Source organism: Lipotes vexillifer, unplaced genomic scaffold (genome assembly GCF_000442215.2).
Source record: "Lipotes vexillifer unplaced genomic scaffold, Lipotes_vexillifer_v1.1 scaffold72, whole genome shotgun sequence".
Taxonomy (NCBI): Eukaryota; Metazoa; Chordata; class Mammalia; order Artiodactyla; family Lipotidae; genus Lipotes; species Lipotes vexillifer.
In genome coordinates this window covers 424,840-448,962 of record NW_006769482.1, presented here as the reverse complement: position 1 = coordinate 448,962, position 24,123 = coordinate 424,840, and the positions used below count along the sequence as shown (strand labels likewise).

At 41.4% G+C, this 24,123-nt stretch overlaps 2 pseudogenes; both read right to left on the bottom strand.

Annotated features, from left to right (window-relative positions):
* Positions 1 to 5,997: 5,997 nt before the first annotated feature.
* Positions 5,998 to 7,352, bottom strand: LOC103082702 (leucine--tRNA ligase, cytoplasmic pseudogene; annotated as a pseudogene).
* A 16,328-nt stretch (positions 7,353 to 23,680) lies between these two features.
* Positions 23,681 to 24,004, bottom strand: LOC103082435 (NADH dehydrogenase [ubiquinone] 1 alpha subcomplex subunit 3 pseudogene; annotated as a pseudogene).
* Positions 24,005 to 24,123: the final 119 nt, after the last annotated feature.

Here is a 24,123-nt window from a genome sequence, read left to right as displayed (position 1 = left end):
CCTGGGTCAACTCCCAATTGGATGCTATAGCCCGCTGTCCCCGGGGAAGTGGAGACAAAGGTCATTGAACTGGGAGCACTCAGGGCTTACAAGTCTAACATGATGGCCCTCATTATGATTGTGGCTTATGCTGGTTCTCCTACTCCCACTTGTGGCTATAGGTTATGGCTATGCTGGTTAGGCAGCCCTATGTGAATCCTGAGAAGATGGTGGCCTCACTAGGACAGAAGCCACTCCTCTCCGCTGGCTCTGGGGCCTGATCTCTGACTAGAGCCACATTGATGCACATATTCTACAGGGAGAAGCATGAGGTCTAGGGCTGTCATCCAGGGCAGAGGTGACCAGAACCTACCTGGATGGCCAGTAGTGGGGCCAAAAAAGAAGGAAGAGGTAAGGAATGCTCAGGAAAAGGCAGGGTCAGCTCTGCCTGGCACCTCTCCAGGTATTTACCCCACTCGGGGCTACAGGAGGCTGGAATGAGTGAGGATGGATTCTCCAAGCCTCTTAGCACCTTCCGTCACATCGTGTCTTCTGAACTTCCAGAGGGCACACCTTTGTTTCTATTTTCTGCTGTATCTGTACTGCCTGGACTAGAGCCTGGTGAGAGATGTGGTTCATTAAAGACTCTACAGAAGACCAGTTGTGGTTTGTAGCCAGCTTCCCCAAGTTTGTTTCATGGCCTCAATGCAGAAGTTTTTCTGCAAGGGGAAGTAACCAGTTAGGGGAAAAAAACAGGTTTGCCAGAGGTGCTACTGCAGGCTCTGAGCCACACACGTCGCCCCCTCCCCCCGCCCGAGTGCCTCCTGGCGCCTAGCTCTGCCCCGCATTTCCGGGGGGTAGGGAACGCAGTGATGGGTGGGTGGGTGGCTGCACGTCCTGGGCCCGGTAGGAGTTTGCCCCGGGGTAGCCAACTCCCCCTTGCTCGTCCTTCCCAGTCCCCCTAAAGGGTTAAAAACCAAGGGGCAACTTCCAAGGATTGGCACTTGGCGAGGAAGCGGGGCGCCCCTCTCCCCACCCTTCGCCTCCTCGCCCCCCCTCCCCCTCCCCCTCCCCCCCCCACAACCCCATGCCCTCTCTAGTGTCCTCACCTTGTTGGAGAGGGGAAAATTTCCCCCTTTACTCCTCTTGAGTTCTTGTGGGTGGACTAATAACAAAATTAACACAAGACAGAAGAACAGGAGAAAAAGAAATTTTAATTTATGCACATGTAGGCCTCATAGAAATGGGATCTATGAGGTGACCAAAGCAGGCAGATTTTATACTTTTTAGACAAAAAATAAATTTGTGAGGAATTGACAATACAAACTTAGATTTTGGGTACTCAATTAGTGAAAAATATAAACAGAATTTGGGCCTGGGGTAGTAAATTTAAAAAGTAACAGCATTTGTTTATACAGGCTTCTCAGCCTGATTTCCTTGTCTCTGGTGATAAGGATTTCTCTTTGCCTCCTGGTACAAAAAGGGTACTTTTCACATGGGAGATTTATTTCTTGTTTTCAGGGAGACAGAAGGGAAGGTCAGAGTGTCCCTCTTGCATTGGCCATTTCTTAAGTAACTTTAATTCAAAATAATCAATGTGCCATTGTGGCATATTTGGAGGCAGTCCTCCCTGGCTCCAACAACCTCAACCAGGAGGGTATGAGTCCCTTCCTTTCCCATTCTGAATGGAGAGGTCTGGCCACCTTGCTTCCCAGGAAGCCTCAGACCAGGTAGACCCCAGCAGCTTCCTATTAGAGGGGGAAGAGCCAGATTTTGCAAGCCTCTTTCCTTGGAAGTCTGGCAGCAGTGGGACCAGAAGAACCAAAGAGGACCACTTTCTTCTCGGGAATTCTCTCAGAATGTACTCTTTCTCTACACTCGTTTTTGGCTTACCTTGGAACCTCAGGAAAATCATAAATTAGAGCGCCATTCCCCTTCCAGGCTTCTCTCAAATAATTGAAACTGTCACTGTCACAGCACTGCTGAATGAAAAAGAGAACCAGAAGAGCTTTCCACTCCCTGGCTCAACAGATATCAAATGGACCCTACTGAGCACAAGGTACTGCATTAGCCTCTGGAAGGGACACTATGTCTACATGTACAAGAATGTTTACACTTCATGAAGGGAACATCACATGGTGCTAAGGAAATATTTACTGAATGAATGACTCCAAGAAAGAAACAGCAGGAGCAGAGTTCAGCCATCTGGTCAACTAAGCAGCTTCCTCCCCTGGCTCACTCCCACCTTTCTCCAGGTCATTCTCTACCCAGCAGGCAAATATATGCTTTTAAATGTCACCTCCTCAGAGAAGCCTTTTCTGACCACCTGCACAAGTAGATTGCCCTCTATTCTCTTTTACTGACATCCTTGTTTATTTTTCTTTGTAGTACTGATTCTCTTTTGTAATTACATCCAGCACTGACTTGTTTAGTCACCACCCACCCCATTATAAAGTCCAGAGGCCAGAGGCAAGATCTGTTTTCCTTATCAATATACCTCCTAGAGGACAGTAAGGGTTCAACAACTATTTGTTATAAATGAATACATGACTTGTCTGAATACTGTATCATGAGCATTTGTTAGAACATAGGGTTTGTGAAGGGCCTCAAGTGCCAGGATATTGGGGAATTTAAATTCTATGCACATGTTAGGGAGTTTCACCATCCAGTGGGAGACAGTTGAAGATGTTCAGTCAGGTTTGTGGGGTGACTTTTTAAAATCAATCTGTTGCTATCTAGAAGAAAATTTAGAGTGGGAATTATGAAATATAGGCGACCATGTAGAAGGCTACTGAAATAACTTTGGGGGGCTGGATTTGAACTGGATACAATGCTTATGAAAAGGGTAGTATAACAATAACTTTTAAACAGCAAGCAATACATATGGCTGGTTCACTTTGCTGTGCAGCAGGAGCAAGCACAACATTGTAAAGCAACTCTAAATTAAAAAAAAAAAATAATAGCAACCCAATTAAAAAAATATATTAAAAAAATAAACAGCAAGCAAACTACTAGATGATAGAGGAGAGTTATTATTTTATTGAGGAGGAGGATTATGGTTAGGTTGAGTTGGAGGAAGTCCTCATGATTTAAAGAAACATCCTGAAAAAAAATTTTTTTTAAGTATTTATTTATTTATTTGGCTGTGCCAGGTCTTAGTTATGGCATGCAGGATCTTTAGCTGTGGAATGTGAACTTTCAGTTGTGGCATGTGGGATCTAGTTCCCTGACCAGGGATCGAACCCAGGCCTCCTGCAGTAGGACCGCTGAATCTTAGCCACTGGACCACAAGGGAAGTCCCCTGAAAATTTTTGATTAAATGATATGATGATACAGTTATGCTGAGTTCTCTCAACAGAGTGGTTTTGCCTGGTTATGTAAATGGAATCAAACAGTGACATGCCTACATACAATGTGACACTTCAATACTGTTTATGCATCCCTAGAGATACTGTATGTGAACTGGAAGATAGCTGTTCTTGGATATATTCCTAGAAGTGGGATTGCTGAATAAAGAGTATGAATATTAATAGAAATATTAATACATACCACACCCATACAATGATATGAAAATTTTAGATCTTTGCAAGTTCAGTAGGTGAACAAAATCATATCCCATGAGAGTTTTTATTTACATTTGTCTCATTTTATGAGAGGTTGGTCTCTTTTCATATATTTAAAAGTCATTTGAGCCTCAGAAATCCACTAAAAACTATTAGAAGTAATAAACAAGTTCAGCAAGGTTGTAGGATATAAAATCAATATACAAAAATCAATTTTTTCCTATACAGTAGCAATGGGTAAACCAAAAGTGAAATTAAGAAAACAATTCCTTTTATAATAGATTTCAAAAGAATAAAATAGGAATAATTTTAACAAAAATGCAAAAATTATACTCTGAAAATTACCAGTGTTGAAAGAAATTAAAGAACTAGATAAGTTTGAAAGTATCTCATGTTCACAAACTGGAAAACAATATTTATAGATGGTAATACTCTCCAAACTGATCTACAGATTCAGTACAATCCTTATCAAAATCTCGACATTTTTGCAGAATTTGATAAGCTGATCCTAAAATTTGTGTACAAATTTAAGGAATACAGAATAGCCAAAACAATATTGAAAAAGAAGAATAAAGTTTGAGGAATCACACTTCTCAATTTTAAAACTTACTACAAAGCTACAGTAATTAGGGGCTTCCCTGGTGGCGCAGTGGTTGAGAATCTGCCTGCCAATGCAGGGGACACGGGTTCGAGCCCTGGTCTGGGAAGATCCCACATGCTGCGGAGCAACTGGGCCCGTGAGCCACAACTACTGAGCCTGCGCGTCTGGAGCCTGTGCTCTGCAACAAGAGAGGCCGCGACAGTGAGAGTCCCGCGCACCGCGATGAAGAGTGGCCCCCACTTGCCACAACTAGAGAAAGCCCTCGCACAGAAACAAAGACCCAACACAGCCAAAAATAAATAAATAAATAAATTTATTAAAAAAAAAAAAAAAAAAGCTACAGTAATTAAGACAATATGGTATTTACATAAGCATAGATATATAGGGAATTCCCTGGTGGTTGAGTGGTTGGGACTCCAAGCTTTCACTGCTAAGGGCCCGGGTTCGATCCCTGGTTGGGGAACTAAGATTAATGGCTTATTTGGGAAAAGAAAAAAAAAAAAAAAAAAAAAGAATAGATATATAGATAGATGGAGTAGAATTTAGAGTCCAGAAATAAGCCCTCACATTTACAATCAATTGATTTTCAACAGGGTACCAAGACAATTCAAAGGTGTGCCAGTGTTTTCAACAAATGGTGCTCAGACAAATGTATATCCACATTTTAAAAAAAGAAGTTGGACTCCCATCTCACACTACATGTAAATATTAACTCAGAAGTATCAAAGACCTAGATGTAAAAATTATAAAATGCTTAGAAGAAAACATAGGTATAAGTCTTTGTGACCTTAAATTAGACAACGGTTTCTAATTCTAAAACCAAAAGCACAAGCAACAACAACAACAAAATAGGTAAACTAGTGATCCCCAAAATTAAATCTTTTGAGCTTCAAAGAACACCATCAAGAAAGTGAAAAGACAACCCACAGAATGGGAGAAAATATCTGCAAATCACATATCTGAAAAGGCACTTGTATAAAAACATACAAAGAACTTAGCAACACAATAATAAAACAACAAATAGCCCAAGTAAAAATGGACCAAGGATCTGAATATTTATCCCAATAAGATAAGCAAATGGCCAATAAGCACAGGAAAAGTGTTCAATATCATCAACCAATGAAGGACCACATATTGTATGATTCCATATATCTGAAATGTCTGAAATAGGTAAATCTGTAGAGACAGAAATTAGATTAGTTGTTGCCTGGGATGAGGGGATAGGAAGACTGAAGAGTGATGACTAAGGTGTGCAGAGTTTCTTCTGGGGGTAATGTAAATGTTCTAAAATTGATTATGATGATGGATCCATAACTATGGGAATGTACTAAACACCATTGAATTTTACACTTTAAAGGGGTGAATTACCTGTAAATGAATTAAATCGCAAAAGAAGCTGTTCAAAAATGAAACAGAAAACAGTCATTTGATATTTATTTCTTATGAATTGTCTATGTCCATGGTCAATTCTTCTATTTGGATTTTTGTTTTATTTTTCTCCTTAATTTGTCGGAATTGTTTGCACCTTGAAAAATACTAGTCTTCTGTCATATGTGTAGCAAAAAATTTACTGAATTTTTTATTTGGGTTTTTCTTTTGTTTGTAGTATTTTTTTCCTGCAAAGGTTTTGTTAACACCAGACAATAAAACAGCCAGTTATTATACCAGCAAAGCAAGTTTATCTGGGAGCAGAAAACAACTGCAATTTGAGACACGCAACTATAGCAAACCACATTTAGGTCCAGCCTAAGGTTCTCATAGCCCATCTGTAGGCACAGTCATAGTAGTAATATCCCCAGAAACCAGGATAAATCTCCAATGTGCCTGAATTTAATTAATTTAATTTAATTTAATTTAATTTAATATCATTGTATCACCAATATCTGCCCGTAGCCCATTTTCAGTAAGATGAACTTTCTTGCTCGTGGGGTCCATGTGGAAAACAGCATGCTCAGAAATGGGCATCTCCTCAGCATGCTCTTTTCCCAGGACAGGAACTTGCCAAGGCCCCAACAGTGGATCGTCAAATCTCATCAGTTTCACTTTGGAAAGGTCTTTGATTCCTTGGTCCACTTTCATTAAACGCCAGATTATAGAATCATGGTTATCTCCTTGCCTGATTTCAATTTTGGTTGAGAAGTGGCCATTGAATGGCTGAGAATTCACTAGGGAAGCTGATACACCAGGTTCTGTTCTAAAAACATTAAGTGGTTTCCCAGAACAGCAATCTTCCCTGACTTTATCTGCTTCAGAGGCACACTTGACTTCTGTGTGTTCTAGCTCAAGGGAATTGGTCAGATAGACTCTATTCTCCATGAGCACTGCCTGTTCTTCAAATTCTAATTGCAAATCCAGAACACGAGGTCCCATCTTCTCCAGATTTTCCTTAATCATGGTGACAAATGGCATCACTTTCTTCATGTATTTCTTCAATTCTGGCAAATTGCCTAGTTCATTAGCATGACTTTGTTATCAGGCAATTTTCCACTGTTGGTCTCAAAGTGATTACGTAGAACTGACAGGGTGATGTGTTGCCAAGATGGATAGTTCTTCACCATATAGATGGTGCAATGTGAAGGCTACTGAGGGGGCTGCTTGTCAGTCTTCTTCCCTTTAGCTAGTATCATATAGTTCTTGAGTTGCAGTCTAAGGTCATGTGCTACTTCCATGAGATATTGTGAGGAATGTATCAAGCTTTCATCCACAGGACCTGCCAGAGGCCATGAAGCATTCATAACTAAGTTGGGCTTTCCCAGGAGTGTCCAGATGTACTCACACAAATGAGGACAGAATGGAGCCGAGAGAAGTGTCTGAACTTCAATAGACCGGAACACAAGGTCTTGGTGCATCCCTTCTATGGACAGTTCATGGTACTTATCTTTCACAGCCTGAAACTCAAAAACCCTGTTTTCAAAGCTTCTTTAAGCATCATCTTTTCATGGTTTTGATCTGTTTTTATAATGCCTGCATTCATTTCACTGGCAAAATCTCTATCATTGAAGGTGTTGGCAGGACCACTTCTTAGGCTATCCCAGTTGGCAACCATTTCTTTCACCCATTCCACCCAGGTGTACAGATGGAGAATACCTGCATCTGCCATGGTTTCCATAAAGTTAGCATCTTCAACAGTCACCAGCATCAGCTAGAGCCAAGCACATTCCATCGGCTGAATATTTGTCAAGAGCTTGGATCAAAGTGAGGAAGTTGCCTGTGGAGTTTTGACATCAAAATCCAGCAAAGAGGGCTTCCCTGGTGGCGCAGTGGTTGAGAGTCCACCTGCCGATGCAGGGGACACGGATTCGTGCCCCGGCCTGGGAAGATCCCACATGCCGCGGAGCGGCTGGGCCCGTGAGCCATGGCCGCTAAGCCTGCGCGTCCGGAGCCTGTGCTCCGCAACGGGAGAGGCCACAACAGTGAGAGGCCCGCGTACCGCAAAAAAAAAAAAAAAATCCAGCAAAGAAGTGCAGCAAAGTAAGGAGAGGAAACTTTTTGTTGAGGAGAAGGGAAAGTTGGGAGTGGCTATTATAAACAAAAAGTCCACTGGAGCAGGCGTCCCCAGCCCCTGGGCCACAGACTGGTACCAGTCTGCGTCCTGTTAGGAACAAGGCCTCACAGCAGGAGGTGAGCGGCGGGTGAGTGAGCCATTCATCTGTATTTACAGCCACTCCCCATCATTCACATTACCACCTGAGCTCTGCCTCCTGTCAGATCAGCCTCAGCATTAGATTCTCATAGGAGCATGAACCCTACTGTGATCTGCGCATGCGAAGGATCTTATGAGAATCTAATGCCTTATGATCTGAGGTGGAGCTGAGGTGGTGATGCTAATACTAAGGAGCGGCTACAAATACAGATTATCATTAGCAGAGAGATTTGACTGCACAGAGACCATAATAAATCAATTGCTTGCAGACTCATATCAAAACCCTATCAGTGAGTGGCAAGTGACAATTAAGCTGCATCTGGTGGCAGGCTTTAAGTCAGAATTTGACACTTATTTTAGTCTGCACGTGTCCCGCCCATTATTTTATTTACCACTTCTGTCCATGCCTCTTTCCCGCACTGTGCACTTGTCTCAGTCACAGTTTTGGTAAGCCCACAAGCTCACCCTAGCCAGAATGAGTAAAAAACAAATGTTGCTGAAGAGCTTCTTTGAAAAGGGTGAAAGACCCAATGATGAGACAGCAGAAGACTGTCAGGCTGCCAACAAAAAGAAAGCTGCATTTAAAAGAAAATACCAAGTCTTACTTAAATTGCAGCAGGTGATTCACATTCTCCAAGCCCACTTTGTACAATATGGGGCGACCAGCTATCCAACGAAACCATGAAACCTTCAAAACTGCTCATCTATCTCAGCTTTCACAAGAGTTTGAGCATTACTTCCCAACCACAAAAGACCCCCAAACTGGGAAGGAATGGATCTGTGACCCATTTGTGAATAAGCCAGGTGAATTGACTTTGTCTGTGCTAGAAGAGGATCAACTGCTTGAGATTGCAAATGACGGTGACCTTAAAAGTATGTTTGAGACAACTTCAAATCTCCATACTCCATACATTCTGGATTAAAGTCACGGCGGAATATCCTGAGATTGCCACAAAAGCACTGAAAAGCCTGCTTCCATTTCCAACATCCTATCTTTGTGAAGCAGTGTTTCCTGCAGTGACAGCAACCAAAATGAGATTACGGAGTAGACTGGACATAAACAACACACTTCGTGTGTCCCTGTCTCCCATCACCCCCAAATGGGACCATATAGTTGCAGGAAAACAAGCTCAGGGCTCCAACTGATTCTGCATTATGGTGAGTTGTATAATTACTTCATTATATATTAAAATGTAATAATAATAGACATAAAGTGCACAATAAATATAATGTGCTTGACTCATCCCGAAACCATCTGCCCCACACCCGGTCCATGGAAATATTGTCTTCCACGAAACGGGTCCCTGGTGCCAGAAAGGTTGGGGACTGCTGCACTAGAGGAAACTGGGAGTTCAAAGTATAGTGGCTTTTCATTGGTTAAGTTGTGACAGTCTCTCATTGTCTGAGCCATGCCAAGCAAGAAGAAAGTCTCTCTTCTTCCTGCTGGTGGTAATAAAGTAGTATCATTCCTGTAGGAGATGGAAGGTACTTCTCTTCCTGTTGGGATCTTATAGACTTCAAATGGTATCTGTGTGAGAGCTCCCCCTTCTGCCCTCCCAACTCTATTTTAGTGAGGTTTCCCTTCATTAAGAGAATGAAGAATGTCACCAGGCTTATCAGTATATAAAGGATGTTGGGGCCATCAAGCCATCGGCCACTGCAGATGCCCTAGACTGTGCACCATGAAGAGATTCAGGATGGAGAAAAGCAGGATACCAGTCCTAGATAGTTAAGGTGCATATCAAAGGAATAATTTCGATGAGCCCAGACTCTTGCATCTTCCCATAGATAGAAAAGTGCTAACTTGAGATGTCTGGTTTTCTTTAGTTAGCAGTAACTTTTGATGTTTTGAGTACCTGCTTTTAGTTGCAAAAACTCCTGTATATCCTGGATCCTCCCTTGCCTCTTTAGAGCAGTCCCTCAGAGCTATCAGAGCTATTAAATCTGTGATGCCACAATGCTTGCAAACAAGGACCCTGGGTGGTGATTATTTTCACAATTTGCCTTCAAGACTGGGTCATCTACCAACTTCAGTCTGGGCCTCACCACACCTCCTCTGGGTATGAGGATCATTCAGAGGGCTGAGCAAAGCCTGAGGCACATACAGTGAGCACTGGCATTCTAGCAGATAACATACATCCAGGATAACCCACAGAGGTGCAACCTGTGGCCAGGACAGAGCCAAAACCTATGTAGAACGTAGCTAAGATGCTAGCTCCCGGGCATCGGCAACCTAGGGACAGAGAGGCTCCCACCAGGTTTGATCTGTCCCAAGCCCTGATCCCAAGCCCTTCTACTTTTCATAGCAATGCCAGCTTCCTGGGAGGAGGAGGGAGTCTTCATTTCAGGAGGGCGGGAAAGGCCAGTTTCATCTATTCTTTCGATATCCCCCAAATCTGTGAGTCCTTAGCAATTTGGCATTTGAGTCTCAAACCCACTTTTCATACTTCTCAAGTTTTTTTTCTCAAACTAAAATCTCTGCCTTGAGACCTCAGAAACCTACTCTGTAAATCAAAAGCCAAGAATTTTGTTATCTTCAGTCTTTTTCTGATCACCTCTCCTGTGAGGCAGAATAGTTGGAATGTTCTAAATAGATGAGTTCCAAACATGTTCGATCTCGAAGTTGAAAACCTTTTGAGCAAGCACCCCCACGTGTGAATGTGCTTCTAATGTGTGTCCATATGTACTACTGCTAATCTTTACATAAAAAATTGGCAAAGCATAGCTTTTTCTCTCTGCCTTGGATGTCAATTAAATTCAATATAAGTTCTCCCAGCTAGAGTGCTTGCAGTGACTTTCTGCTAATGATAATGTTGTGCTGGTAGGTGGTGGAGGCTAAGGGGAAGAATTTTTAATTCCAGGAGATATGGTTTTTGGTTCTCAAGGACAAAAGTCAACTGGCCCTTCGAAGCTTTTCTTGGAGTAGTATCCGGCAAATCATTCCTTAAATACCCTGTTCACCCCTTATGTTCCAGGCTCCTCAGTGGGCTCTGTACCCCTCCTCCATTATTGCAGACGAAGAACTAGACTTCTGAGGGTAAAGGAAAAAAAAATGTTGCCTGCTATTCCAGTTCTACAACCATCAATCCATTAACCACTGCAGTTGCCTGTGCACCTGAGGGGAATTCAGGATGGAGAAAAACAGGAAGCATTCTGGGTTTTGGAATCCAGCCCCTAAGTAGTTAAGATGCATATCTAAGGAAAAATTTCAATGACCCCATATTTTTGCATCTTTCCATATACAGCAAAGCACTAAAATCATTAACTTTATATGTCTGTTTTTTTTGTGATTAGCAGTAATCTGACGTTCAACTACATGGTTTTTTTGTTTGTCTTTTCCAGCAAAAATCTCATATATATGCTGGCTTCTCCTTTACTGCTTCGGAACAGTTTCTCAGGGCTGAGAGGCTGTCTCCTGGTCTACAGTCCTCAGCAAGACGCTGAATATACTCAACTCACAGCTCTTACAGTGTGTGTGTTTTTTAAGTCAACATGAGTTATCGATCACCCTTGGGAAGAAAAGGAAGCTGAAGGATTTCTTTTCTTGTTAAAACACTTTCTTACTGATGCATACTTGCTGTAAAAGATAACAAAGAATGACAGAAATGTATAAAATGTGCTCTACCTGAACCTTCATTGCTCAGGGAAGGCTCCTGTTGACCTAGAGTCCTTCTTTTATTGGAAAAGTTCCTTCTTTTCAAAGCACATTTTGGATATCCTTGAGAGTAGCTCTTTGTACACATTTCAACTACTTTGTGGGGTAAACTTTGTTTTTTAAATCAATATTTGCTATATCAAAGTTGCAAATTTAAAATTAGTGAATTCTAAAATTGTAAAAACCTAGTTCTTCTTTAAGTAAACTTATAATTCATATTATTCTATTTATATATCTAGCAAATCTTTAAATAAATTTTAAGGCTTTTATACAACTTAAGTCTCCTTAAACATTTAACAATATATTTGATTTCCATCAACTATACTTAAATAAAAAAATAGCAAAATATGTATATATGTGTGTATATATATGTGTGTGTTTGATTTCCTTTGTAAGTACTTTGGTTGTTTGATTACTGAACAAAATTTTCCCAGTAATCACCAATCTTCATAAATTCATGAATTGTAAATTCTTTTATTTATTTTTTATTTTTTAAATTTTTTTGCCATACGTGGGCCTCTCAGTGTTGTGGCCTCTCCCATTGTGGAGCACAGGCTCCGGATGCGCAGGCTCAGCAGCCATGGCTCACGGGCCCAGCTGCTCCGCGGCATGTGGGATATTCCCGGACCGGGGCACGAACCCGTGTCCCCTGCATCGGCAGGCGGACTCTCAACCACTGCGCCACCAGGGAAGCCCGTAAGTTCTTTTAAATGGTAATAATATTTACAAAGAGTAAGATTTTCTTTTAAAATTAAAAAAGTCTGGTCAGTTATTTAATTACACATTTTAAGCTGAAATTACAAGATTGTTGGGCCCCACATCTCTGAAACTTTAAAAATACTTAAAATGCTAAGTATGCACAAAAATATTAACTCTATATGTTTGATTTATGAATTAGGTCTACACATACTTTAGATACATTGACACAACGAAGACACAAGCATGTGATGCCACCTGAGTGGAGTGAAGTAACCATCCCAAGCAAGGTTATTCTCTCAGCTCCAGAAAATCCAGGTGATCCTTCTCAAAATGAGGGACATATTTCTGTACCAAAGGGAGTCCCAGCCCATGTTTCAATCACTCAAGTTGTACATTATCTAATTCCTATCCGAAGATCAGCAGCCTCCCCCTTAAGATGGTACCTAACCTCCTTGCATTTGGGATTTTTGTCTTTTTGTGGCTCTTAAGATATTTAAGTGACATTATCTCCCAAGGCTCTGTCTAACTCTGCACCCACAAATTCTAAGGTTTGTATTGGATTCTGTATTTCCCAAGGCTTTAACTCTGCACCAACAAATTCTAAGGTCCTTTGAAGGAATTCAGGAACACCACCCCAAACTATGCCTCTTTGGTATATTGATTATTTTGATTTAAGGCACTTGAACAAAGCAAATGCTTATCTGCCTAAAGACAAATCCTCCAAAAAAAACCAGGGGCTTCCCTGGTGGTCCAGTGGGTAAGACTCTGTGCCCCCAATGCAGGGGGCCCAGGTTCAGTCCCTGACTGGGGAATTAGATCCCACATGCATGCCACAACAGGTCTGCATTCTGCAACTAAAAAGTTCCCACATGTCACAACTAAGACCAGGGGCAGCCTAAATATAAATAAATATATATTTTTTTAATTAAAGAAAAAAAAAAAAAGAACTCAGTTGTCATCAATTCCCTCCCAGGAGTTTTTTACTCACTAGGGAAGATTGACTCTTATCACAGGAGAAGAGACAGGAAATCACCACCACTCTCAAATTTTGTCCCAAGCTACCACAGTTTCCATCTGGTTTTTTTGGGGTTTTTTTGTAAATCATTTACTTTCCCCTAAAATGCTCACATCCCTTCTCCCCTTCCCCTATTATGACAGTATATAAGTTCTCAAATCTCATCACCATTTTGGGTATTCACTTTTTTTCCCTGAGACACCCTCATTCATGTGATGTTCAAAATAAATAAATTTGCATACCTTTTGTTCTGTTTACTGTGCCTGTTGTCAGTGTGTTTCATAGACCCAGCCAGGGCAAGTCTTTCCTCCTCTACCCTTTCTAAACACAATCCTCTTCAAAGATAGTCTGGAGAGACAGGTACACAGAGTGAGGGGAGAGGGTGATATCCTCCCTCACCTGCTACATCAGTGAAACAGATCTTGCCAATCAAGAGTAAGCAGTGGAAAAAAAAAAAAAAAAGAGTAAGCAGTGTCCCCTCCTGTCTCTCACAGGAGCTGGCCTGCGAGCTGGGCCCAGGAGGACAAATGAGGGACATACAAGCATTCAAGCAGAGGGTCCTAGACCCACTGGCCACTCCTCCCCTGCCATCCTCATCTCTCCATTCTGAATGTGCCCTTTGTTTTCCACATGCCAGGGAGATTTTCCTTTGTCACTCACTTTAAGCAAGTTTATTATGATATGCTTTGGAGTAATTTTCTTCATGATCCTTCTGTTTGGGGTTGTTGAGTTTTGGTTTTTGTTCTTGTTTATTTGAGCTGTGGGTTTATAGTTTTCATCAAATCCCCTCCCTCCATACTCCTAGGACTCAAGTCACAAAAATATTAGGCCACTTATATTGTCTCACAGTTCACAGATACTCTGTTTCATTTTGGATGATTTCTATTACTAGGTCTTCAAGTTCATTCATCTTTTCTTGTGCATTGTCTAAAATGCTGTTAATTCCATCCAGTGTATTTTTTATCTCAGACATTATATTTTTTATTTCTTGAGGTCCTTTCTATTTTTTTTCATATGTTCCAATAACTCTTTTATACATATGTGTTCCTCTGCCTTCTTGAACATCTGGAAAACATCCATAGTAGCTATTTTAACATGCTTGTCTACTAATTCTATCATTTGTATCATTTCTGGATCTGTCTCTACTGATTGATTTTTCTACTAATCATGAGTTATAGTTTCCTAGATCATTGCATATTTGGTAATTATTTTATTGCATGATAGATATGGTAAATATATTCTTTGGTGTAGGAATGTTTTTTAGTATTCCTTTAAATGTTACTAGCCTTTATCCTGGTACATACTGAAGGTACTTGTAAATAGTTTGGTCCTTCCAAGACTTGATTTTCACTCTAGGGCTAATTTGTCCCTACTCCTAATCCAATACACTATTGACTACTTTTCTCAACACCCTGTTTCTTAGGAGCCTTTCCAGTCTGGCTAGTGGAACATGAATTATTCCTGGACTGTGTGAACCTGGGGATTGCTCCCCTGATCCTTTCTGGTGATCTTTCTCTGGCCTGTGTCCTCAGGTACTCACACTTTTCAGAACTCATTCACATATCTGCAGACAGATTTCTGGAGTTCTCTGTGGAGATCTCTCCTCTGGGGCACTCTCTCCTGTGAAGCATAAGCTGCCTTGGCCACCCCCATCTCTGAGCTGTGTCTCCTTAACCCAGGGATCCTGACACTGCTGGGCTACATCTGGGCACCTTTTATGATGCTCCATGGCCAACAAACCATCCAAGCAGTAATCCATAGTTGTTTCCTATATTTGATCTGTTTTTCAGTTGGGTAAGGCAAGATACAAATTCTGTCCCCTTTATTCCACTCTTACTGGAAGGAGAATCACTCCCTTTGTGATCTTTGAATGGTCAGTCCTCTAGGACCTTCATGTTTAATGAATATGAGGCTCATGGACCAGCAGCAGCCCCTGGGAGACCCACCTGCTACTAAGTCACATTCTTCCTTTTAACCATCTCTCCTGGTTCTTCATACACAAGTTATGTGCTGCCTCAGGAAACAAGCTCAAGAACAATAAAATTCACACTCTAGTTTAAATAAAACACTAAAAACAGTAGAATGCAAGTTAAATAAGAACACCATCTATATATGGCATGGAAAATGCTGTATTGTTTAGCTTGCCTTTTGTCTAGAATGATTGCTGCAAAATTATCATTACCACAGGGATCCTTGATCACATATTATTTTCATTAAATTTAGCAAAAGATCCCCTCTATTTTGGTCTCATTTTGGTTTTAATATAAAGCTATCCTTACTTGTAAAGCTTTTTTAATCCTAGAATGAACCCAACAGTGAGCTGGGTCTTTTCATTTCAGCTACAGCAGACAGTGTCTGTAGCCAGAGAGCCTGCTTCACATTCAGGCAAGGAAAACACACGACAAATGTGTAAGTTACTCATTTGGCATTTTAACTGAACCAAAGAGCAATTCATTTTTGTAGAAAAAAATTTTAATTACCTGGTTTCTCATACCTGGCTGTCAAGCAAACAAAGGCATAAAGTAGGATAGAAGATTCATTTGGACATATTCCAACAGCAGGTGTTTTCTAATGTAGGAAAGTAGCCAAAGCTCTCATCCTTCAAAACATATTATTAATAAGTTCAAACAATATCAAAACAAGTGAGTGCATAAATACTTGGAGGTCACTATGTATCTATTTTAATGATTCATTCATTCATTTTCTAAACGTAGTAATACTTCTGATTGATAGAATTTGACTCATTCAGAAATGTAACCCCACACTCTAGGTGATCAGATTCTTTAGATCACTTTTACACCATAATGGTGGGATTCTTATGTATTCATTGAGCATCTACACTGTGTTTAATTATGCTTTATTCCGATAAATTTACACCTTGCACACCAGAGATTCAGAGGGTCTGAGGCATAGAACTAGTGAACAATGATGAAGTAGGTTGGTGTCCATTAACCTATGAGAGAAAGATCCTTAAAGCTAGTGAGTTTCCAGGTTTAATAAAACACTAAATAATGTATCATAAGGTTCCACATCATAGTGAGTACCATTATTTCACAAATTTTGTGATGATAACTGTAAAAGGTTTGCTTGTAAAGCATTTTAAGTACTTTAGTAATGTTATTGGTAAGCCATACTGTGTAATTTATATACCTATGGTCAGTGTATCTGGAGATGGAGAACAAGATTATGCTCAACTGAAGGAAACAATCATGACAATGGTAATAGGAGTTCTTTAATGGGGCAAACACGATTCTGGCAAATCCCACTCTAAAACCATCACAGCATGTAATAACAGCAAAATGCTAACACGATTTAAAAAGAAGTAAAAAAAAAAAAAAAATCCACTGAAATTTGACAATAAAATTCCCTGACATGGAGATCCCTACAAGATGCTGCCATTTTTTTGGAGTTGTTTATGTCAAAAGTATAGAAATAACAAGAGTCTGCAATTTATAGTTACAGGTATCAGGCTTCCCTCCCTGCCCTCCAGCCCTTATTCAGTTAACAAACATTTATTGGATGCCTACTGAGTTTTTAGGCACTGTTAGGTGCAAGGGATATCATGCTTAATAAGACGTGAATAATGCCTGAAAAAAATGAAATGCAACTACAACAACAAAAAAGGAAAACCAGTTTCCACGAATGAAGCTTGTGCAAAAGTTGTATCCTTTGGTGCCAGAACTTCTGCCCAGTCCTTGAGAGACATGAGGCCACAGGAGTCAGGCATCTGAGCCTCAGTGGCAGGAAACCACATTATTCCAAGTACAAGTTCCCAGAAATTGAGAGCATATGTGGGGTAGAAGAGGCATTCTTCCTGTTTGTCTTTACAGTATTTGTCTAGGTTTAGATAAACTTAATTTATCTTTCTAAAAAGATTTCATTGTATTTTTCTCTTTTTTTGGCTATGCCGCGTGACTTGCAGGATCTTAGTTCCCCCACCAGGGATGGACACCAGGCCTCAGAAGTGAAAGTGCTGAGTCCTAACCACGGACTGCCAGGGAATTCCCTCACTGTATTTTTAAGTTTGGAGGTCTGGCCTTTTGAGCATGGAATGATGCATGAGAAATGTCCTACAGGGCATTTTGGGACATCCTAAGAGATCTTTATAGCATGTATTGAGATATAATTTACATAGCATACAGGTTACCCATTTAAAGTGCAAAACCATCACTACAATAGGTTTAAAATATGTTCATAACTCCAAAAGACCCATATCCTTAAGCAATCACCCTCCATTCCCTCCCCCCTTGGCAACTACTAATTTACTTTCTGTTTCTATGGATTTACCTATTCTGGATGTTTCATATAATTGGAATTATACCATTTGTGATTTTCTGTGACTGGCTTCTTTCACTTAGCATAATGTTTTCAAAGTTTATCTTTTTTCAGTGTAATGTAGAGAATCACATTAATTGATTTTTTTTCTGTTTTTAATTTTTTTAAAATTTTGGCTGCATTGGGTCTTTGTTGCTACACGTGGGCTTCCTCTAATTGTGGCAAGCGGGGGCTTCTTTTTGTCACTGTGGTGGCTTCTCTTGTGGAGCACGGGCTCTAGGCACACGGGCTTCAGTAGTTGTGGCACGCAGGCTCAGTAGTTGTGGCTCACGAGCTCTAGAGCGCAGGGTCAGTAGTTGTGGCACACGGGCTTCGTTGCTCTGTGGCATGTGGGATCTTCCCGGACCAGGGCTGGAACCCGTATCCCGTGCATTACCAGGCGGATTCTTAACAACTGCGCCACCAGGGAAGCCCACATTAATTGATTTTTGTATGTTAAACCATCCTTATATTTCTAGGATAAGTCCCAGTGGGTCATGATAAGCCTAATTCTTGATATATTACTAAAGTAAATTTGCTAATATTTGTTAAGGATATTTGCATCTGTCTGTAATTTTCTTTACTTGCAAAGTCTTAATCAGGTTTTGGTATCAGGGTCACACAGGCCTTACAAAACAAGTTGTGAAGTATTTCCTCTTCCTCCATTTTCTGAAAGAGCTTGTATAGTATAGATATTATTTCTATCTTAAATGTTTGATAGAATTCACCAGGAAAGACCTCTGGGTCTGGGCCTTTCTGTAGAGGGAGGATTTATTTTATTATGAATTCTTTATAGATTTGGGACTCTTTAGATGTTCTTATGTCATATTTGCTAATTATATTTTTCAAGGAATTTATCTAAGCTTATTTAACTCTTGAATGTGGGTTATAGATCAAAAGGTGAATGAATATTTCAAGCATAGAAGATTGTATGGTCAAAGGAGTGGAGTGTGTGCATGTGTGTGTATACAAGCAGTTGTTGCTGGAGCATGAAGTAAAGGCTGAGAAGTGATGGAAACAGAGAGTGAGGCCAAACTTTAGACAGCCTCCTTTTTGACTATGCCTTGTCCTTGAGCCCTGTCCTTGGCCTAACAAGTCAAGCTACAGCCAAAATCCTGCTAACTCAGTTTAGAGAGAACCCCCTAGTCTTGGTATTTAGGGGAGGAAAGACTTTCCCTCTACCCTCCTGGATTTGATGGTTGGGTCTATGAAGTACCCTGATAACAGGCAGATTAGCAGAAGAAAATGTATACAAATGTATTAATTTTTTCTTTTGTTTTTTTTTGTCCGCACCGTGTGGCTTGCGTGTTCTTAGTTCCCTGACCAGGGATTGAACCTGTGTCCCAGTATTGGAAGTGTGGAATCCTAACCACTGCACCGCCAGGGAATTCCCAATTAATTGTTAATGTCACGTGCACAAAGGCATCACAGGAAAAGAAGTGAATACCTAAAAAAAACATATATAAGTAAGAGCTTATATACCATCTTAATAGGGGAAGTGGATAGGGAATATGGGCCCCTTAGGAGAGAGTAAGTGATTTTCAGGAAAGATGTTGGAGCCCGTAGAGGAATAGATGGGAGGTATGATAGACTGGGACAAATTCTGGATGTGATGTCAATTATTAGTCTTCTCTCCTGGTGGATGAAACTCCCGGGGATATGATTTATGACAACTGAATTCCTTTTGGAGGATCTGTCTTTAGGTGGATGAGGGGAGTTCAGAGAAAGCCTCTCCCTGATTTTCTGTTTTTAAAGTGCCTTCAGCTCAAAATAATCAATATACCAAAATGGCATATTTTGGGGTAGCATGTTGTCAGGATTCAGGACAAGCCTCTCAAAAATGTGCATGAGGATTAGTTCGAGCTAAAGGCAATTGAGACCCTGCTGGTTTAAAAGAAGCTATTGCTCCTCCCTTAAACACCTAGAAGAACTTAAATTGGGGATTTTTCCCAGAAAAGTTATTACTGGGAGATAAATTTTATCTAAGTGGCCCAATATATACAGCAGGTCAAACATCTAATTACCAAACACCTGCTCTTCTTTTTACTGTCCTGTGAATTACCTTCCTGTCCTTGGAAGCCCCAGGCCCCTATCCCATTCCTTAGCTCAGGATGACATATATACCTCATTTTACCTTTCTGTCTCTGAACTGCTCATGCATGTGGGGTCTCTGACTCTGTCATGCATGTGGGATTTCTATACATACAAAATTAAATTTGATTTTTTCCTGTTAATCTGTCTCATATCAATTTAATTCTTAGACCAACCAGAGGAACCTAAGAAGCGTAGGGGAAAGTTTTCTTCTTCCCTGACAGTGCCCTGAATGCCTTCAATGTCTGCTCACCCTGGATATCTGATCAAATTCCTCACCCCTGCACCCTTGATAACTGACAACCCCAGCCTGCCTTCAGCAAGAATCCTCTTAAGTTAGTTTAGCAAGAATCCTCTACCCTGGCTGTATCCTCTTAGTGATTTCCTATCCACTGACCCCTCAGTCTGCTTACTGGCTATAAACCACCAGCCAACTTTGCTGCATTTGGAGTTGGACCTATATCTTGTCCCTATTGCAATAGTCTTGAGGCCTTTCAGCATAGTGCTGAAGAGAGTCTTCTTTACTGTTTTAACAAATGTCATAATGATATTTTCTTTAACAGGGCCATAGTCTTAGGAAGTTTGGATTGGATTTTCTAAGTTTTGAGAGGTTATAAAAAAATCTAACTCATGGTTAGATTTTTCAGTATAAAGTTGAAAGTAACGATTCCTTCTGATGGTGTTCAGAACATCTTGGCACCTGGGCATATTGAATATTTTAAACTGAAGGCATTTGAGAAATGACAGGTGCTTGGAAGGGTTCTCTGACCTCCCACTTCCCCCAAAGCAGGTCATGAGATCCTCTTATAAGAGGTGCCCTCCTTATACCCAGAGTAAAGTAGCCTCCTTATCTCCAGGTTGGAGAGACACTGAGAAGATTCTGAGCACACAGGTCTTGCTGTTTCCCCCAGTTTACTACACTGACTTCATACCCTGTCCTATCCTGTTCCTTCATGACCGTGCACTCTTCATCAAACTTAGCATAAAAACGCTCAATTTTAACTGTTTCTTTAGGTCTTCATTTTCTTATGAAGGCTCCCATGTCATATAAAACTTATATTAAATAAATGTGTATGCTTTTCTCCTGTCCATTTGCCTTTATCAGTTTAATTTTCAGACCTAGCCAGGGACCCTGAGAGGGTCATCCCTCTTCATCCCATACACTTCCTTCCAATAACTGTATGAGGTTTTATCATTGTGAGCTAACTTAAGTGAAGTGAAATGAATGGCAATCTATTGTTCCCAAAACTGAAGGAAAGGCTAAAGGCCCAGGCTGAGAAAAGACAGGGAGACCGAGAAGCCTGGGAGGTCTGGAGCAGGAAGAGATGTGGTGTCTCCTCATGGGGAGCTTGGCCACTTTCGACCCCTACATAGCTTTGCTTGAGGCTCCAATTCCAGCAAGAGTTGGGTTTTTGTCTCCCAGAGCTGCAAATCTCTCTAGTGACTGCACACTAGAATCTCCTGGGAAGTTTTAAAAAAAACAGGCTGATTTCCCAGCTCTACCCCAGAAATTTTGATCAGTGATAATTGGCCTGGGCTACAGGGCCTTGGTCTTTTCCAGAGTACCCTGGCACTTTAGGTGTGGCAGGAAGAAGAGCACTCCTTGGGGTAGGGGGCTGAGTCTGCAACCACCTGGAGGTACTCTGGGTCAGGTGTGCTGGGGCTTGTTTTTGGCCAGTGCATGGCAAATATAATTGCAAAATCCTTTCCCACCCCAGAATACTGCTCTACAGAAGCAGAAGAAAAAGAAAACAACATTATTATCAAATAAAGCATTAAACCAGAATTCAATGCACATCACAGGCATTCAATATAACTCACTAAAAAGATTGCAAAGATAGAAAGAAATCTCACTCTTTGATACAGCCAAGGGCATATGACCCATCACATTAGGTAGCCTTCGCCACTTGGAATAAGGTGACAAGTCTGGTCCACATCCTCCCAGGGCATCTTAAACTCTGTTATACTACTGGTATATAAATCCTGCATCATCATGGTTGTCCTTAAACATGGGCAGTGCATTTGGCCACCAATCAAGATTTGAGATTATTAAGGGCTATAGGGAATCAGAACAGGTCACCCCAAAACATGCCACATGGGCATAAAGATTATTTTGAGCTGAAGACAATTGAGAAACAGCAGATGCCAAACAAAGCTCTCCACCCTCCCCATCTGCCTAAAAGCACAATATAAATCTCCATTTGTAAGTGTCTCCCTGTACTGTACCAGGAAGAGGAGGATGGCTCTGTCTCTTCTCAGCTCCCAAAATAGCAGGAGAGGAGTCTATGTAACAAGGCTACTAAAACAACACTTATCTTCCATGAGTTCTCCCCATATATTTACCTTCCCAAGTTTGCTGCCTTTAAATCCTGAACATCTTTTCCTGAGTCTTGTCACATCTCTAGAGATTTATTGTTTTTTGTTAAGATGTTATATAAGCCCAAGTTCTAACCACCCCTTTGAGTTACTCATCCCTGAGTTTTCCCATGTCTATGTGTGTTGCACGCATTAATAAACTCTGAGCTTCTCTACTTAATCTGTCTCTTATTAGCCTAATTTACAGGGCCCCAGTTGGAGAACCTAGGAGGGAAGAGGAAGAGTTTTTTCCTCCCCTACAGAGCTAATATGTTTCCTCATAGTGGGGCTGGATACCCTTATCAATGCATTGGGAATCCAGAATACTGAAGAGCAGCAGCAAAGAGAAGGAGGCATTGACATGCCAGACAGAAGGTCATGGTGCCATGTTGGGAAAGGAAAAAAATTCCCTCTACTCTTTCTAGGTTCCTCTAGCTGGTCTAAGAACCACACTGACATGAGACAGATTAACAAGAGAAAATAAAATTTAATTACATACTACATACCTACGGGGCTTCCATAAGAATGCGAGTTAGGCAATTGAGGCCTATATGTCATCTGAGGGAAGGAGAAAGGGTAGGGGTTTGAAACTTCAAAGGGGAGAAAGACAATTCACTTGGAAGTGGAAAAACAAATGTTTGGTGAATAGATGTTTGCTATGCCATGCAGAGACAGTGGGACGCAGAGAGGACTTTGGTCTCCAGGCCCTGCTGAGTGAGTGACCCCTGCCACACCCAGCCAGTATTCTTTGTAGATATCTCTGGTGATGGGGCTCTTCCTGGGTCAGGGCCTTTATCTAAATTCTTTAGGCAGTAAGAGGGAGGTAAAAAGAAAGACTTCCTGAGTCTTCTGTTTCTTAAAAATTATCAGCTTGAGATAATCCTCATGCCAAGGAGACATTCTGAGAGGAAAAATGGGGTTTGTTCAGTCAGTCAATTAAACTTTTTTTGAGCATCTATGTGCCAGCAGTTAGCTAGACTCTGTGGAATTACTGGAATTAAATAAAACAGCAAAATGAATTCTCTTATTGTCAGGGAGGAGGGAGGCAGGGAGAGGGAGACAGGGAGGGAAGCTTCTCTGACTTGTCCTCCTCCCCTTTCCTTCTTTCCTCCCTTTGATGAGACACCCCAGCTTCCTTGGACATCCCCATCCCCCCATCCCCGGTGTCCTGGGAGTGTTTGCATCTTCACCTCCCCTCCCAGACTGCAGGCTCCTCAAGAGTGGGGTCAAGATCCTCAGCACCTTCTCAGGGCCCAGCTCAGGTAGGTGTTCAACAAATGTTTGAGGACTAAAGGCAGAGTCCTCACCCTTAGGGCTTAGTATGCAGACTGTCCAGACATTGTGGGAATGAAGCCAGCCAGGCAGAATCCTGAAGGGTGAGTACGACAGTGCTGTGGGCCAGTCCCCCCAACTCTTGTCTCATTTCTTTGAAATTTCCCTGGCTGGTTTGTCCCTGAGACAAATAGCTGTTTTTCCCTGGGATTATAGTTGTATTTCAAAAAACAGATGGAGCAAACCTTCACTGGTTCAAATCTCTGGATGGAGGCAGGGCACCAATCCCCAAGCAGCTTGGAATGGAATAACTGGGCCTAGGGAAGTGACTTGTCTCATCTAAAAATACATTTGTTTCTGCCTGTCCCATTCCCATAATTAAACACACGTACATGCACATGCACATAGCTTGCTGCCCACATTTTTTTTTTCAGTTTTCACATTTTTATTGGAGGATCCAGGGAAGAGGACCCCTCCCTGTCAATGTAGGTGCTCACAGTTTCTTCAGCCACTCTAAGCTTGGACGCTGTGGGTCCTGTGAGTGGCTAGACCCATTGGGTATGTTCCCATTGTCTAGGAGGAGCACTGTGTGGTTGTAAGGTGAGGCCTGATTGATCATGATGGCATATTTGGTGTAGGGGTTGATTGTGGGCAGAATTATAATGAGGCCCCCGATGGTGAAGGACATCACCAGCACCAGCTCCTTGGCCCAGGCATTCTTGAGGAAGGAAGGAGTCTTGCAGTTTCCCTGGCTATCCCAATTTAAGTCAGCTGGTTCACAAAGACTCTCTGACCAAACTTTAGACAGACTCCTCATCCACGGCCTGCTAAAGACAATCTTAGCAAAAAATCCTGCTAAGTTAGTTTAGCCAGATTCACCCACTCTTGATATCTGATCAAACTCCTTACCCCCACTATTGGTGTCTCATCCTTGAT